This window comes from Anomaloglossus baeobatrachus, chromosome 1 (genome assembly GCF_048569485.1).
Source record: "Anomaloglossus baeobatrachus isolate aAnoBae1 chromosome 1, aAnoBae1.hap1, whole genome shotgun sequence".
Taxonomy (NCBI): Eukaryota; Metazoa; Chordata; class Amphibia; order Anura; family Aromobatidae; genus Anomaloglossus; species Anomaloglossus baeobatrachus.
The window spans coordinates 77,290,370-77,309,663 of NC_134353.1; the positions used below are offsets into that span (position 1 = coordinate 77,290,370).

The following is a 19,294-nucleotide window of genomic DNA, read 5'->3' on the forward strand; positions in this document are numbered from 1 at the left end:
GCGGATTCTGCTGTGGGTGGAAGCCACAGCCTCGACCATATCCGCAGTTCACATCCCGGGCGTAGAAAACTGGGAAGCAGACTTTCTCAGTCGCCAGGGCATGGATGCAGGGGAATGGTCCCTTCACCCGGACGTGTTTCAGGAGATCTGTTGCCGCTGGGGCATGCCGGATGTCGACCTAATGGCGTCCCAGCACAACAACAAGGTCCCGACGTTCATGGCACGGTCTCAAGATCACAGAGCTCTGGCGGCAGACGCCTTAGTTCAGGATTGGTCGCAGTTTCAACTCCCTTATGTGTTTCCTCCTCTGGCACTGTTGCCCAGAGTGTTACGCAAGATCAGGGCCGACTGCCGCCGCGCCATCCTCGTCGCTCCAGACTGGCCGAGGAGGTCGTGGTACCCGGATCTGTGGCATCTCACGGTCGGCCAACCGTGGGTACTACCAGACCGACCAGACTTGCTGTCCCAAGGGCCGTTTTTCCATCTGAATTCTGCGGCCCTGAACCTGACTGTGTGGCCATTGAGTCCTGGATCCTAGCGTCTTCAGGATTATCTCAAGAGGTCATTGCCACCATGAGACAGGCTAGGAAACCAACGTCCGCCAAGATCTACCACAGGACGTGGAAAATTTTCCTGTCATGGTGCTCTGCTCAGGGTGTTTCTCCCTGGCCGTTTACCTTGCCCACTTTTCTGTCCTTCCTTCAATCCGGATTAGAAAAGGGTTTGTCACTAGGCTCCCTTAAGGGACAAGTCTCTGCGCTCTCTGTCTTTTTTCAGAAGCGCCTAGCCAGACTTCCACAGGTTCGCACGTTCCTGCAGGGGGTTTGTCACATCGTACCTCCTTACAAGCGTCCGTTAGAACCCTGGGATCTGAACAGGGTGTTGATGGTTCTTCAGAAACCACCTTTCGAGCCAATGAGGGATATCTCTCTCTCACGCCTTTCGCAGAAAGTGGCCTTCCTAGTAGCAGTCACTTCGCTTCGGAGAGTGTCTGAGCTAGCAGCGCTGTCATGCAAAGCCCCCTTCCTGGTGTTTCACCAGGACAAGGTGGTGCTGCGTCCTGTTCCGGAATTTCTCCCTAAGGTGGTATCCCCCTTTCATCTCAATCAGGATATCTCCTTACCCTCTTTTTGTCCTCATCCAGTTCACCAATGTGAAAAGGATTTGCACTTGTTAGATCTGGTGAGAGCACTCAGATTCTACATTTCTCGTACGGCGCCCCTGCGCCGCTCGGATGCACTCTTTGTCCTTGTCGCTGGCCAGCGTAGAGGGACACAAGCTTCCAAGTCAACACTGGCACGGTGGATCAAGGAACCAATTCTCGAGGCTTATCGTTCCTCTGGGATTCCGGTTCCCTCAGGGCTGAAGGCCCATTCTACCAGGGCCGTGGGAGCGTCCTGGGCTTTGCGGCACCAGGCTACGGCTCAGCAGGTGTGTCAGGCGGCTACCTGGTCGAGCCTGCACACTTTCACGAAACACTATCAGGTGCATACCTATGCTTCGGCAGATGCCAGCCTAGGTAGGCGAGTCCTTCAGGCGGCGGTTGCCCACCTGTAGGACGGAGCCGGTTACGGCTCTATTATGAGGTATTATTTACCCACCCAGGGACTGCTTTTGGACGTCCCAATTGTCTGGGTCTCCCAATGGAGCGACAAAGAAGAAGGGAATTTTGTTTACTTACCGTAAATTCCTTTTCTTCTAGCTCCAATTGGGAGACCCAGCACCCGCCCCTGTTTTTTGTGTACACATGTTGTTCATGTTGAATGGTTTCAGTTCTCCGATATTCCTTCGGATTGAAGTTTCTTTAAACCAATTATAATTTTTTCCTCCTTCTTGCTTTTGCACCAAAACTGAGGATCCCGTGAGCACGGGGGGTGTATAGGCAGAAGGGGAGGGGCTTTACACTTTTAGTGTAATACTTTGTGTGGCCTCCGGAGGCATAGCTATACACCCAATTGTCTGGGTCTCCCAATTGGAGCTAGAAGAAAAGGAATTTACGGTAAGTAAACAAAATTCCCTTCTTTGCATATATATATATATATATAATATGTATATTTAATTTTTTTACTTTTTTTTTTATATATATTTTGTGGTATTCATTGTTTTACAATTGTGCATTTCATGAATTTTACACCAATTTATGTTTGTTTTTTGTCCTTTTTTTTTTTTGGTTTTTTTGTGTCTTTTCAAAGCTAAAAGTCGCATGTTTTGTTAATGTGTGAAATCATTTGCACAAAAAAAAATCAGACAAACCTAAAATCATTCCAAGGGGAAATTTGCCTAAAATTTTGTGGCATTGTTTTTAAAACATTGCACTTGATGAATTGGTTGCAAACAGCTGGAAAATAAAAAAAAAATCACACACATTGGCTAACAGAAAAAAAAACAAGTGAAAATATAAAATTGACTTTAAGTGCAAATGAAAAGAATTTAGCTTAAATCACCATAAACTAGAGCTAAATACACAAATGCAATAATGAATGCGGCTCATTGTTTCTTCTTGTGTTTCCCTTCTGTTTGTGAAGCCGCTCAGCAGGCTTAATTAGCTCTATTGGCAGAGATTAATTACGCCTGTTTTTTCCGATTCATTACAGTAATTGGACTCACATTTGTGAAGTTAGAAAGTGTATCCAGAAAAATGAGAAAACGTTTCCTAACGTGGCCACAAGGGGGCATGCTTTTTTGCCAAATCAATGCAGTAATTTACCATTAGGCCTTATTCAGACTGCCATGTTTCACCTACATGTGAGCAGTTTTCAAAGATAAAGCCCATTATAATGTTTTTGGCTGTTTACATCTCCATGTTTTCTTTTTTGTGTGGCCTGAATGTTCGGGAGACTCACCCGACGTTTTGTAAATTTTGGGTTCTGATATAACGCGAACCTGCGTCCGAACCCCAAACTTGGACTTTACAGTTATGTGATGTGGCGGGGGTGGGGGGGCTGTAAAATAAAGAATATAGTTAATAATAAACATTGTCATTATACGTACAGGTCCCGCGACGCATCCTGCAGACTGTTTCCTGCCGCTTCTCCTTCGGAGTACGATCATCGCTGTGCCGCCCGGTAACAGAAGGACCTTCCGTGACGTCATAGCATGTGACCAGTCACACGTGTGAATATTGTATTATCTCATTGGCTACAGACTGGTCACGTGGCTATGATGTCATACTAGGTCCTGGGTTAAGCTTGGGGCTGGGATTCTCGGCAGCCCGCAGCCGCCCCTGGAAATGGCGGATTGTTTCTTAGCGCCATGTCCAGGCGCTTTACCCGGCTCGTCCAGCGGCCGTGATGGCGGAGGCTCGCTGGGTAATAAAGGGGTTAATACCAGATTTGTATTCTCAGATGGTACTAAGCCTGAAATTCATTGTGTCACGCCAAATTAGACATGGCCACCATGAATTTCTAGGAAGCAGTAAAAAAAACACAACACAGAGAATTTTTTTTTATTAGAAATAAAACAAAAAAAATTAAGAGACTCCACCTTTATTATAAAAAAAACTCCTTAGTCTGACGTAATCCACTGGGTCAGCCATGTCAGCTTCATCACTGCGCACAGACAGTCTATATACAGTGAGAAGAAAAGCGCAATGGCAACCCTGCTTCATCACTGTGCACAGTGTCTATACATAGTGAGAAGCACAGAGAGGCATGTCAGGTCTGCTACATCGTTCTGGACAAAGCGATGAAGCAGAGGCTGACAGTGACGAGATGATTGCACCTGCGTCTCGCAGTGCATCACCCCAGCAGCACCTCAGCTGTGGAAATACATGCAGCTGACCCGCTGCCATCGGGAGATTGTACGCCGTTATGAGATGACACTTGCATCACGGCGCGCCAGGATGTGATGACGTCATACTCACGTGACCAGTCTGTAGCCAATGAGGTAATACAACATTCACACGTGACTGGTCCCATGGGTATGACGTCACTGTCACGGCAGGTCCTTTTAGCCAGAGGTGCATACCGGATGGCACAGCAATGATCGGACGGATGCGGAAGCAGAGTCTGCAGGACGCGTCGCGGGACCTGTAAGTATGATCATCAGGTTTTGTTAATAACATGCTTTTTTTTTTTTTTTTTTAAATTTTTTTATATAACAGCACCTGGACTCGAACTGTAACACGAACGTCCCAGAAAGCTCGTGTTCGCGGTCGTGTGCACAAACACCATGTGTTTGGTACGGACACCGAACTTTACAGTTCGGGTTTGCCCATCCCTAATTGTAATCATCATATCATATAACACTGTGAACTTACAACTGCTCATTTTGCCTTTAACCCAGTTAATTCTTCTATATTCCATTCAGTCTATGGCATCACGTGATTAAAAACTGGCTAGCTGAATCCTTCTAAGCTCCATGTATAAACAGGAAGTTTACTTTCCCCGCATGAGTCCTCATTAGAACTAGAAGGCTGCGTTCCCACAATCTGTATCCATTGAGTTTTTGGCGTTACAGAATTTCCGCATCGTAGTTTACGTGTGGGGTTTGGGTTTTTTCTTCATCGTTCCTTATGGGAGACCCAGACCATGGGTGTATAGCTTCTGCCTCCGGAGGACACACACAGTACTACACTAAAAAGTGTAGCTCCTCCCTCCTAGCATATACACCCCTTGGATAACCAAATATAGCCAGTTCAATGCTTTGTGTTCAGGAGGTCACAAACAAGCATGTTCAGGTGCGGCATTTTCGCATGGAGTCTCTGCGATCAGTCATTGCCTCAATGACCCAAGGAGATTTCCTGGCATCCATCGACATCAGAGATGCCTATCTGCATATGCCAATTGCAGTTTCACACCAGCGTTGGCTACGTTTTGCAATCGGAGAGGAACATTTCCAATTCGTGGCTCTCCCCTTTGGGTTAGCCACGGCCCCTCGAGTATTTACCAAGGTCATGGCAGCAGTGGTTGCGGTTCTGCACCTCCAGGGGTTGGCAGTGATTCCTTACCTGGACGACCTTCTTGTCAAGGCTTCATCCAGCGCAGACTGTCAGCGGAGTGTCTCGCTCACTCTCGCCACTCTTGTTCAATTCGGGTGGCTTGTCAATCTGCCCAAGTCCACTCTGACCCCGACCCAAAAGCTCACGTACCTAGGGATGCAATTCGAGACTATGCCGGCACTTGTCAAGCTGCCCTTCGTCAAACAGCAGTCCCTCCATCTGGCGGTGCGCTCTCTGTTGAGGCCCCGCCGTCATTCCATCAGGCACTTAATGCAGGTGCTGGGTCAGATGGTGGCGTCAATGGAAGCGGTTCCCTTTGCCCAGTTCCATCTGCGTCCTCTGTAGCTGGACATTCTCCGCTGTTGGGACAAGCGGACTGCTTCCTTGCACAGGTTAGTGGCTCTGTCGCCACAGACCAGGAGCTCTCTTCAGTGGTGGCTTCGGCCCCTCTCTCTGTCTCAGGGACGCTCCTTCCTGACCCCGTCCTGGGTGATCCTCACCACGGATGCCAGTCTATCCGGCTGGGGAGCAGTTTTTCTCCACCACCGAGCTCAGGGCACTTGGACTCCGTCCGAATTAGCCCTCTCGATCATTGTGCTGGAAATCAGAGCTGTGCTCTTAGCTCTCGTAGCCTTTCACCACCTGTTGGCGGGCAAGCACATTCGAGTCCAGTCAGACAACGCGACAGCAGTTGCCTACATCAATCACCAGGGCGGGACTCGCAGCCGCCTGGCAATGTTGGAGGGTCAACGTATCCTTCAGTGGACAGAGGACTCCAAGTCCACCATATCCGCAGTCCACATCCCAGGCGTAGAAAACTGGGAGGCAGATTATCTCAGCCGTCAAGCCGTGGACAACGGCGAGTGGGCTCTGCATCCGGCAGTGTTCCGGTCGATCTGTCGCAAGTGGGGCACTCCGGAAGTGGATCTAATGGCATCCCGGCACAACAACAAGGTCCCGGTTTACATGGCTCGCTCCCACGATCCTCAGGCCTTTGCAGCGGACGCGCTGGTTCAGGATTGGTCCCAGTTCCGTCTGTCTTACGTGTTTCCCCCTCTAGCTCTCTTGCCGAGAGTCCTGCGCAAGATCAGAATGGAGGGCCGTCGAGTCATACTCATTGCTCCAGACTGGCCCAGGCGAGCTTGGTACCCAGACCTGCTCCGTCTGTCCGTAGAGGTGCCGTGGCCTCTTCCGGACCGTCCAGACCTTCTCTCACAAGGTCCGTTTTTCCGCCAGAATTCTGCAGCTCTCAGATTGACGGCGTGGCTCTTGAGTCCTGGATCCTGACGGCTTCCGGCATTCCTCCAGAAGTCATCTCCACTATGACTCAGGCTCGGAAGTCTTCCTCGGCCAAAATTTACCACAGGACTTGGAGAATTTTCCTGTCCTGGTGTCGTTCTTCCGGCCTTGCCCCTTGGCCTTTTTCCCTGCCGACCCTTCTGTCCTTCCTGCAGTCTGGTCTGCAGCTAGGACTATCCCTCAATTCCCTCAAGGGACAGGTCTCGGCTCTGTCAGTGTTGTTCCAGCGGCGTATCGCCCGACTGGCTCAGGTGCGCACCTTCATGTAGGGCGCATCTCACATCATTCCGCCTTATCGGCGGCCTCTGGATCCCTGGGACCTTAATCTGGTCCTCACGGCCTTGCAGAAACCCCCTTTTGAGCCACTTAGGGAGGTTTCTTTGTCTCGTCTTTCACAGAAAGTGGTCTTTCTAGTGGCCATAACTTCCCTCAGGAGAGTCTCTGATTTGGCTGCGCTCTCTTCGGAGTCACCTTTTTTGGTTTTTCATCAAGACAGGGTGGTTCTCCGTCCGACTCCGGACTTTCTTCCTAAGGTGGTATCTCCTTTCCACCTTAACCAGGATATTTCCCTGCCTTCCTTTTGTCCGGCTCCTGTTCATCGCTTTGAAAAAGCGTTGCATACTCTGGATCTGGTGCAGGCGCTCCGGATCTATGTGTCTCGCACCGCTGCTCTTAGGCGGTGCACCTCTCTTTTTGTGCTGACCACTGGTCGGCGTAAGGGCCTCTCGGCTTCTAAGCCGACCCTAGCTCGTTGGATTAGGTCGGCCATTTCCGATGCCTACCAGTGTACTCAAGTGCCTCCCCCGCCGGGGATCAAGGCACACTCGACCAGAGCTGTCGGTGCCTCTTGGGCTTTCAGGCACCAGGCTACGGCTCAGCAGGTCTGTCAGGCTGCCACTTGGACTAGTCTGCATACCTTTTCGAAGCACTACCAAGTGCATGCTCATGCTTCGGCAGATGCGAGCTTGGGCAGACGCATCCTTCAGGCGGCTGTCGCCCATTTGTGAAGTTAGGTTTCGCCTACTTCTCAGTTTTCTGTTTATTCCCACCCATGGACTGCTTTGAGACGTCCCATGGTCTGGGTCTCCCATAAGGAACGATGAAGAAAAAGAGAATTTTGTTTACTTACCGTAAATTCTTTTTCTTATAGTTCCGACATGGGAGACCCAGCACCCTCCCTGTTGCCTGTTGGCAGTTTTCTTGTTCCGTGTGTTTTTCACCGGCTGTTGTTGTAGACAGAGGTTCCGGTTGTTCCGGGTTTTGCTCTATCTCTACTTGTGGGTGGATGTCCTCCTTCAGCTTTTGCACTAAACTGGCTATATTTGGTTATCCAAGGGGTGTATATGCTTAGGAGGGAGGAGCTACACTTTTTAGTGTAGTACTTTGTGTGTCCTCCGGAGGCAGAAGCTATACACCCATGGTCTGGGTCTCCCATGTCGGAACTATAAGAAAAAGAATTTACGGTAAGTAAACAAAATTCTCTTTTTTTCATTAAGTTTGTGTGCGGTTTTGAAGGTGCATTTTGTTTGGGGGTTTTTTGTCTTCGGTGCGTCATTTGTAAAATTTTAAGCTGTTTTTGAAACTTCATGGTGTTGACCTTGTTAGGTGCGGATTACATGCAATTTTGATGCGTTTCCACCAACGCACCAAACAACGCATGTGTGTTTTTATTTATCTGCGAAATTTTCACATGTAATGCAAATCTATGGAGAAATTCCGCACAGAAATCTCAGCGTCAAGAAAAAAGAAGGAATGATCAAATGAACATAATGCTCAAAAAGTGTATCAAATTTTATTAAATACAAAAATTAACAACATATGTATATCACTAAAAGTTGGACACATGTACATCACAGGGTCATTGGACTTTGAATTGGATCTATGTGAGCATTGACATAGCATTCATTTATGCTCATCTCTTACACAGGTCACTCCACTAGAGGTCACTGGTGTTTTACCATTAACACCCATAGAGTAAAAGATGGCCCATACACACATACTGGTATTTAAAAAAAACGATGATATATTGGCAACAATGAGTAATATATAGTCACCTGTGATAGGACAAGATTATAGTGTGTGGTGGCGTGTAAAGATGGATCTTCACAGTCCAGTAGCACCCAACGTGCGTTTCAGTTCAAGAAAGAAAAGCCTTTGTCAGGGTACGAGAAAGCTCAGCGTTCCTGCAAGAGAAATGAAAGTACTTCAGACTGGTAAAACATACTATAGGTGAGTTTAAGCAGTGTAAAAACAAGCAGAGTGGACATGAGATTTCTATTAATGCCATCTACTTTGCTTGTACTGTAAAACACTGTGCATTTTTGACGCAGCATCAAAAACGCAAGTAAAACTCATCATTGGCACATGCCCCAAAGTGTTTTCAGTGATGTAGATTGGTAGTTTAATGATTCATGCACAGAAAGACTTTCTACATAGAACTTAGAAGGATTCAGCTTGTCTGTTTTTAATTATGTGATGTCCTAGACCTAAAGGAATATAGAATTAATTGGGTGAAAGGGCAAAATGAGCAATTGTAAGTACACAGTGCTATATAATATAATGACTGCAATATATTAACAGGAGAATATATATATATATATATATATATATATATATATATATATATATATATATATATATATATATATATATATATATATATATATATATATATATATATATATATAAAAATATATATAATTATTATAACATTTTGATGGGATTGCTGCTTTGCAAGGAATATGTCAATCTGAGAGCAGCATAATGTAGAGACACAGACCCTGATTCCATTGATGTTACTTACTGGGCTGCTTAGTTCAGTTTTGATAACCTCCATCTGATAAAACATTGATTTTATCATTGGAGGACTAGTAAACCTGCTGTTGTGTATTCCACCATATTCATGAGCCCTATATAGCTTACTGTATTATATTGGCAGCTTTCTGTTCATGTAGAGTGTACACAAAGCAGACAATCAGTGGTGTGGGTGAAGTTAGACACAGCTCAGCATTCAGAGAACTGATGAATCTGCAGTAGATAAAACTGTTATCTTATCAAAATGACAGCAAACAGCTCAGTAAATGACACATCGCTGGAATCAGGATCACTGTTTCTACATGATGCTCCTCTCAGATGGGGGAGCAAAATCAGTGACAGATTCCCTTTAATGGACAGTATAAGTATGCAATTTTTTTTCCAGACAACAAAAACAGATGCGCAACATCGATGGTAAAAAAACAGACACACGGATCCTTGGCACAAATGTTAAGCCCCCGTCACACTAAGCAACATCACTAGCAACATCGCTGCTAACGAACAACTTTTGTGACGTTGCTAGCGATGTTGCTGTGTGTGACATCCAGCAACAACCTGGCCCCTGCTGTGAGGTCGTTGGTTGTTGCTGAATGTCCTGGGCCATTTTTTAGTTGTTGCTGTCCCGCTGTGAAGCACAGATCGCTGTGTGTGACAGCGAGAGAGCAACAACTAAATGTGCAGACAGCAGGAGCCGGCTTCTGCGGAGGCTGGTAACCAATGTAAACATCGGGTAACCAAGAAGCCCTGTCCTTGGTTACCCGATATTTACCTTTGTTACCAGCCTCCGCCGCTCTCACTGTCAGTGCCGGCTCCTGCTCTGTGCACATGTAGCTGCAGCACACATCGGGTTAATTAACCCGATGTGTGCTGTAACTAGGAGAGCAAGGAGCCAGCGCTAAGCATTGTGCGCTGCTCCCTGCTCTGTGCGCATTTAGCTGCAGCACACATCGGGTTAATTAACCCGATGTGTGCTGTAACTAGGAGAGCAAGGAGCCAGCGCTAAGCATTGTGCGCTGCTCCCTGCTCTGTGCACATTTAGCTGCAGCACACATCGGGTTAATTAACCCGATGTGTGCTGTAACTAGGAGAGCAAGGAGCCAGCGCTAAGCATTGTGCGCTGCTCCCTGCTCTGTGCACATTTAGCTGCAGCACACATCGGGTTAATTAACCCGATGTGTGCTGTAACTAGGAGAGCAGGGAGCCAGCGCTCAGTGTGCGCTGCTCCCTGCTCTCTGCACGTGTAGCTGCGTGCGGTGGTAACCAAGGTAAATATCGGGTTGGTTACCCGATATTTACCTTAGTTACCAAGCGCAGCATCTTCCACGCGGTGCTGGGGGCTTGTCACTGGTTGCTGGTGAGCTCACCAGCAACTCGTGTAGCGACGCTCCAGCGATCCCTGCCAGGTCAGGTTGCTGGTGGGATCGCTGGAGCGTCGCAGTGTGACATCTCACCAGCAACCTCCTAGCAACTTACCAGCGATCCCTATCGTTGTTGGGATCGCTGGTAAGTTGCTTAGTGTGACTGGACCTTTAGATTTCCCAGTGACTGAAGCGGAATGAGATTAACCTCAATTTAAAAGGATTATCTACAGTTAGGTCCAGAAATATTTGGACAGTGACACAATTTTCGCGAGTTGGGCTCTGCATGCCACCACATTGGATTTGAAATGAAACCTCTACAACAGAATTCAAGTGCAGATTGTAACGTTTAATTTGAAGGTTTGAACAAAAATATCTGATAGAAATTGTAGGAATTGTACACATTTCTTTACAAACACTCCACATTTTAGGAGGTCAAAAGTAAATGGACACATAAACCAAACCCAAACAAAATATTTTTATTTTCAATATTTTGTTGCGAATCCTTTGGAGGCAATCACTGCCTTAAGTCTGGAACCCATGGACATCACCAAACGCTGGGTTTCCTCCTTCTTAATGCTTTGCCAGGCCTTTACAGCCGCAGCCTTCAGGTCTTGCTTGTTTGTGGGTCTTTCCGTCTTAAGTCTGGATTTGAGCAAGTGAAATGCATGCTCAATTGGGTTAAGATCTGGTGATTGACTTGGCCATTGCAGAATGTTCCACTTTTTTGCACTCATGAACTCCTGGGTAGCTTTGGCTGTAAGCTTGGGGTCATTGTCCATCTGTACTATGAAGCGCTGTCTGATCAACTTTGCGGCATTTGGCTGAATCTGGGCTGAAAGTATATCCCGGTACACTTCAGAATTCATCCGGCTACTCTTGTCTGCTGTTATGTCATCAATAAACACAAGTGACCCAGTGCCATTGAAAGCCATGCATGCCCATGCCATCACGTTGCCTCCACCATGTTTTACAGAGGATGTGGTGTGCCTTGGATCATGTGCCGTTCCCTTTCTTCTCCAAACTGTTTTCTTCCCATCATTCTGGTACAGGTTGATCTTTGTCTCATCTGTCCATAGAATACTTTTCCAGAACTGAGCTGGCTTCATGAGGTGTTTTTCAGCAAATTTAACTCTGGCCTGTCTATTTTTGGAATTGATGAATGGTTTGTATCTAGGTGTGAACCCTTTGTATTTACTTTCATGGAGTCTTCTCTTTACTGTTGACTTAGAGACAGATACACCTACTTCACTGAGAGTGTTCTGGACTTCAGTTGATGTTGTGAACGGGTTCTTCTTCTCCAAAGAAAGTATGCGGCGATCATCCACCACTGTTGTCATCCGTGGACGCCCAGGCCTTTTTGAGTTCCCAAGCTCACCAGTCAATTCCTTTTTTCTCAGAATGTACCCGACTGTTGATTTTGCTACTCCAAGCATGTCTGCTATCTCTCTGATGGATTTTTTTCTTTTTTTCAGCCTCAGGATGTTCTGCTTCACCTCAATTGAGAGTTCCTTAGACCGCATGTTGTCTGGTCACAGCAACAGCTTCCAAATGCAAAACCACACACCTGTAATCAACCCCAGACCTTTTAACTACTTCATTGACTACAGGTTAATGAGGGAGACGCCTTCAGAGTTAATTGCAGCCCTTAGAGTCCCTTGTCCAATTACTTTTGGTCCCTTGAAAAAGAGGAGGCTATGCATTACAGAGCTATGATTCCTAAACCCTTTCTCCGATTTGGATGTGAAAACTCTCATATTGCAGCTGGGAGTGTGCACTTTCAGCCCATATTATATATATAATTGTATTTCTGAACATGTTTTTGTAAACCGCTAAAATAACAAAACTTGTGTCACTGTCCAAATATTTCTGGCCCTGACTGTAATTAAAATTAACTTATTAGCACATGCTCCATGCAACCGCAGCAGAGAACTGGTAGATGGGGACGATCTTGTTCGGGAGGAGTTAACACCACCGTGTATTATCTGTTATGCGTGAGAAGCTCATGAAGGGTTAAACTTGCTAGTGCATACAGATTGTAAAGCGCCCATGGTTGGGGGTCATCTCCTTTTGTTATCGCATGGCTAAAACCTGCATAGGATTTATCTCATTAGCAAAATTCCAATATGGGGATGGGCAAAAGGCCCAGGGGTCATTAAAAAGCATGTGAGGGGTGGGGGAACAAACCTGAAGCCCTTCTGTTCTGGGTGCGAAAATCAAAAGCATAAAATTAGGCCTATTTTTAATATTTACTGTAAGGTTTCTCTTCTATGACCTATCACAGGGTATGAACAGGCTAAGTAGAGACACCTAAACTCCTATACTGGCCCTCAGACTGGGTTCACTTATCTCAGACGTATGCTTGAAGGTAGCAAGGTCTGAGCCGCCAACGTGACCCTTGTCCCCATGCTGTTACTTATCTCAGAGGAACTCTTGAAGGTAGCGAGCGAGGTCTGAGCCACCAACGTGATCCTGAGTCCTGTCCAAGCCTTGTTCTTATGGTGGGTTTTGTTACAGTGTTTCGGCTGGACACACCGTAACAAACACCACAACATTACATGGACGGGGAAAAAAAACACAACTCGTACACACTGCACACAAAGGAGAGACTATACATGTACAAGGGAGTAAAGAAAAGGAAGGAAGTAAACTCCCAACAGGGAACTTTCCACACCACTCAAACAGCTACTGGTCACCAAGAATAGGTTCGCCACAAAGACCGGAATCGCAGGAGCCTAAGCTGAAGCTATAATCGGCAGCAACAGACTCCCAAATCTTTAAATAAGGAGGAAAACAGCCGAATAGGAATTAACCTGAGTCTTAAGGAGCTGCGCACCATTCCACAGGAATTAACACCTACAGGACTGGAAAGCAGTGGAAAAGATTGAGGCTGAGCATCTAGGTTGCCTATCGGACTCTGCAATGTGAACAGAGTTCGCCACGGCAGCACCCCTCGAGTGTGGATCTCAACACGTAATGACATGGCCACAATTGTCTCTGAGCAACCAGTAGATGAGATTCTGAAAAATTGTGGCTGTCATCCAGCTGAAAAGCACATTGGGCGGAGCTTTTTAAGATAACACCCAGATGTCCTTTTCAGTTGTGTACCAGGAGCAGTTTACATCAATGAGCTATTGATGAGTTTCTTCCTACAAGTTTGGGGTCACTTTTTTCCCCCCGAGATTGGTTCATATAACATGATTTTTCTAATAATTAAGTTTTTTTTATTTCTAATTCAGCAAATGATCTATTTGATGACCGCAATCACAGATGTAATTGTGGGTAATATGAGTGGATTTCGGCTGATTTCACAATTGCATCCCCATCTAGTGTCCCTATCTGTTACAAGAAATGACGTCTCGATACATGGTGTAATATTCTCATCAGCGGCATTCTGCTTGTCTGCATCACGTTAGCTGGAAGGGTTTCACCTGTCTCTGTTCCTCTAGAGATTTACGGCTGAACAGCGTGAGGAACGGCATGTTACACAGCTCAGATTAGGAGATTAAGACGCAGCAAACTGCTAGGGTGTCCCCCAAGGCGTGTGAAGATGTGTAATTAAGGAGATCTCAGCTGGTGATCACAGGGAACCTAGCATCAGATATCACCATACAAACTGCATACCTTAAATATTTAGATCTTCTACCTGATGAAGCTGGTGCTATTATTTTAGAAATCTGGATTCGAATATATTAGGATGATTATTTTATAAATTCAGGTAGAGCTTATTGTAAATTCCAGCACGTTCAAAAGCTTTATTTTAAACCATTGTGACTTGGATCTTCAAAGTAAGTACACCTGCACAATCAGGTCTAAAATATCTTTTAATAATGTATGCATTTGTATTGTGGAATCTGATAAAACCAAAAAGCTGCATCTCCAAATATGTGTTGCGCCCCGGGGCAGCCAAGCTGTTCGGATCCGGGCGGTCTGTGGCTCGAGGGGTCCCAGACCCGGGGGCAACGTCGAACAGTTTTAAATGAAAAAGAAAAATAAATTCCGACTACACCACTCGCGGTTTGCGGCCAGGGATGGTAGGGCCGCCGCTGTGGGTTCCCACTGGGAATGATAGATGGGGGCAGTGTGGATGGTGGAGCCCTCCGCGAGCAGGGCTCTTCCCAGGGGTTGGTGAAGGGTTAACGTGGAGGCGCAGCGCAATGAAACAGTCCAGACGGAGGGCAGTTCGATGGTTTTTACTCACTGGCTTCACACCCTGAGACGTACTGGATCCCCGGTGCACCCGTGTCCCTGATGGCTGTGCCTGCCGACCTGGTGCCACTCTCCACCTTTGCACTCTGGTGTATGTGGGTCCTCCCTGGCATGGAGCACTTGGAGGTCTTTCTGGTGTCTGGGTCCTGCCACAGGCAGCCTGAACTGTTTAAGGGAATTATTCATGGTCCTCTCTTTGCTGCTGTTGCCTCGGACATTAGTGGTGGCAGATGAGTCCTGGAAACCCACCCGTCTGGCAGAGTTAACAGATGGCTTGAAGTCCTGGTCTGTTCTGGGATCTGCACCCCGTGCGTGCAAAGTACTTTGAGCCCTGGATGTCCACCCCACTAGATCCCTCTGTCCTTTGATCTTGCTCTCACTCTGCAGCTACTTTTCTCCTCTGAGTGGCTGATCTTTCTACTCAGGTCTTTGCGGATTATTTGCTACTTTCAATGTGTCTCAAGAGTCTATGGTCTGTCTTGATACGTTTCCTCTTACTCCTCTCCTCAACTCACAACTCCTTCCTCCTTCACTTCCTTTCTCCGACTGCCCACTACCCACACTCCCCAGGTCATTCTCTGCTCCCCAGGTCTGATCTGTTCCTCCCAGTTGGCTGCCTGTTATCTACAGTGCCCAGCCCTGTCATCTGGCTAGGTGAGGCTCCCAGCCGGGTACAGCGAGTGTAAATGTCCTGGTGTGTTAGTGTGTATACTGCCTGGCACTGTCATGTTGGACCTGAGCGGTTACCTTGCTGTTACCTTATTTCGTGACACCTGGTTACCGCAGGGGCGTCACATGTGAATGGTTCGAACTACTAAGGCTATGTGCGCACTTACCGGATTTTGCCGCGGATTTTTCGCGGATTTGCTGCATGTTTCGCTGCAGAAAATGTTCATAACATCTCTGCAGTGAATCACCAGCAAATCCTATGGAGAAAAAAAATCCTGTGCGCACTGGGCGGAATTTGACAGCTGCATGTTTTGCTGCGGAAATCCCGCAGCAAAAACAAGTGCATGACACTTCTTTTCCGCACATCGCTGCGGGATTTCACTCCATTGACTCAATGTTAATCATGAAATCCCGCAGGGAATAACGCAGGCAGCAAATTCTGTGCGGTTCACTGCGTTTTCCTGCGTTATTCCCTGCGGTATTTCGCGGTTTACCTCCGGTAATGTGCATCGCCTGTCTGCGGTTTTGCAGGGAAGTGATGTCATTACAGGAAGAGGAAGCCGTGCAGAGTAAACACACACACATCACAGACACACACAGACATCACAGACACATAGAACACATAGACACAGACACATAGAACACACATAGAAAGAAAACGGAAATATAGAAAAAAAAGAACGTGGGCTCCGCTGTATTTTTACCTTCCAGCCGAGGTAAGCACACAGCGGCGGCCCGGTATTCTCAGGCTGGGGAGGGAGAGGGGCAGGGGTAATGTCCCCCGCCTCACTCCCCCTCCCGCAGCCGAGAATATCAGCCGCAGCTGCCCCGGCACTGTCGCATACATATATGCGGCACTACCGGAGTGTCCTCGGCTCTTCTTGCCACCGTGTAGCAGTGGTGGCAAGGCAATACAAGGGGTTAATGTTGGTGGGGGACCACCGCCATTAACCCCAGGCTTGATCATGGCAGCGTCTATGTGACAGCTGACATGATCAACCCGTAAGTAAAGTGAAAAAACACAGACACCAAAAATCCTTTATTTTAAATAAAACCAACAAGCCTCGTTCACCATTTTATTAACCCCCCCCCCCAAACAAAGCTCCGGCGTAATCCATCGCTCCGACATCCACAGCTCCGGCTCCTGCGTCCTGCACTGCTGACATCCAGCCGCGACTGTCACAGACAGGCTGAATGCAGCAGACAGCAGAGGTAATTACCGGTCATTTCCCACGGCCGGTAATGTGAACTCACTGCCGACCGTGGGAAATGCAGCGATCTGTCCTCTATCTATCCCTCTATCTATCTGTCTGTCTATCTATCTATCCCTCTATCTATTCTTCTGTCTATCTACTATCAGAATTAAATGTATTTTTTTTTTTTTTTTTTTTTTTTCTTCAATGTGCTTTATTGCATTGAATGCAATAAAGCACATCCCAACCCGCACGCGGCAAAACCGCGGCAATACCGCGAATAATACCGCGGTAAAACCGCGGCAAACCGCATGCGGTTTTTGGGTGCGGTTTCCCGCGGTTTTTTACCGCGGGTGCGGTAATCTTTGAGAGCATGCGGAATTCTCTCAAGGAAATTTCATTTCCCAGTGCGCACAGAGCCTAAATCTACATTCAACCACAAAGCTGCAGTCTGTAAACCTCAAGACAGTGCTGCTGTATCTCAGAGGCGGACACAGACCGAAAAGGGCCCGTGTGCAAGAACAACATATGGGCTCTTTGTAGTCAAGTAGCTCATGAAAATGCACAATTGCACCTGTTTTGAAGGTGGAAATGGTCACCCTGGCCTCATGGGGCCCCTGTGCAGCTGCACCAATGATATGTCCGCCCCTGGGGAAATCTGATGATAGATCACAAGGAGACATGATACTAGGATCCTTGGCAATCTGGATTAGTCTGTAGGAGAAAATAGTAGTTAGGCTATGTGCACACAGTGCGTTTTTGATGTGGTTTTGGATACAGTTTTGTCACACAATTGCATGCCTATCCTTAAGCCAGTAAAGTCAATGAGAATCCTGAAGTGCTGAGCACATGTTGCTTATTTTTCCCTTGCAGATTTAGTGCAGAATAGTGACGTGTTGGTCGCGAACGATCTGACACAAAGATCCGGCTACCTGCTGTGACTTGAAAGCCGGATCACCAAAGTGAGCCACTAAAATCTCTAAACTGCACTTTTCACCACTGAAACCCCGCCCACCAATGTCTAAACCCCGCCCACTCTGCAATCTAATTGGTCCTTTGTAAGTGGGCGGGGTTTAGCCTCGGGTGGGCGGGGTTTTGGTGGCGATACTATAATCTTAAATATGTGTTCACCTGGGGTGAAAACATATTTAATAAGGAGCCGAGAACGATCTGAAAGATCCGGCTCTTTTTGGTGAGCGTAGCCATGGGAACCGGATCACGAAAAAGAGCCGGACTGCCCATCACTAGTGCAGAAAATCTGCACCCCGAATGCATAGAAAAAAAACTCACCAAAAACATGATAAAAACACCCCTTTTTTTTTTCTTTTTCTGCCAGTAGATGCAGATTTGGAGCAGAAATTTCTGCAACCAAATACTCCGCGTGCACACACAGCCTGTGTTCTTTTTTTCCTGCAGCACCACTACAGGAGAAATGAAGTATTGCACCTTTACGGAAGTGAAATCAATGGGTTTTCCATGGAAAGGATTAAGATGTTGGGTTCTGCAATGCAAGAAATGATTTTTCCAGCCTCTGCAGTTTTTTTTTTTTTTTTTTTAATATAAGGATTCTTGCAGGGAGGAAAGGAGTATGGGCATCAATTCTATCAGCTCATGAATCCCTGAGGCTGTGTGCACTGTCTTTTTACTGAGTTTTCAGAACAGAAACTGGGAAGAGATACAAAGCTTTTAAAGATTTTAGTCATTTGGAGGAGGATTTTGAGCTTTTCTGTTCAAGTGTGGACATATCTTAATAGGGTATATGAAAAAGGATTATGTCAGCCAAGCAATCTGTAAAATATTTGGTCACCTTTTTGGGAACTATTGTTTTGCTTATTGCATGTATTTTATTCTAATATGTATTTTCTCTGACGCCTCATTGGGGGACACCGGACCATGGGTGTTATGCTGCCTATCCATAGGAGGACACTAAGTAGATGCAAAAGCATAGCTCCTCCTCTGCAGTATACACCCCCTGGCCGGGCCAGGCAACCTCAGTTTTAGCTTAGTGTCTGTAAGAGGCACTTCCTTTCAAGGTTTATTTTTTGAGGGCAACGGTTTCCTTTTGGGACCGATCTCCCACTACCATCAACGGGCGGGAACGTGGAGTGTCGCCTCCATGTACCCCCTCCTGCGACGCTGGATCCTGGGCTGGACGACTGGTTCCACAGACACCGATTTTCCAAAGCCCAGGGTAGAGGCCTGTGCCCCTATAGCCCAATTCCTCAGCCCCTCTTTGCAGGCTCTGAGTTGAATATGGCACCGGTGTGACCGGACACAGCAAGCTGACTCTGCTATTTTCACTGCCTGGAATGAAGCAGTGTTTAAGGTGAGATCCTCCCTGACTGGTTTCCTAGACAAAGGGAGAAAAGACGGTGCAGGGAAGGCTCCCAGGACATTTACAGTATTTATTATGAGAAAGTTCCTTGCTGAGTGCAAGGAGGAGAGCCCCAAGGATCCTGAACGCAGTGTTAACTTTACTCTAGCTTGCTGGCTGGAGGAGGGGGGAAGTCACTCCTGTCCTGTTTGCAGAAAGTACTGCACAGATAATTTCCCGGTGGCAGGGGGAGGTCCCAGAGCTCAGGAACTCACATTTGCTCTGTTTTATTTGCTCTAGCAGAAAAGCCGGCTAATAACCACCAGTGACAAGCTGTGGGCTGACTGGAGGGAGAGGGAGGAAAACTATCAGAAGCTCCCTTCCCGCTGTTTTTTTTTACTACCCACAGCAGGGGGGGGGGGCACACTGACTTCTTCTTAGCGCTCTTTTAGCGCTAGGCCCCGCCCCCCATGGCCGCAATAAGCCAACCCCCCCAGGA

At 47.1% G+C, this 19,294-nt stretch overlaps 1 protein-coding gene across 7 annotated transcripts in view; it reads left to right on the plus strand.

The window, feature by feature from the left end:
- The window catches only part of JAKMIP1 (janus kinase and microtubule interacting protein 1), a 223,070-nt gene that overhangs the window by 127,122 nt on the left and 76,654 nt on the right, over nucleotides 1–19,294 (plus strand). The window lies entirely within an intron of this gene.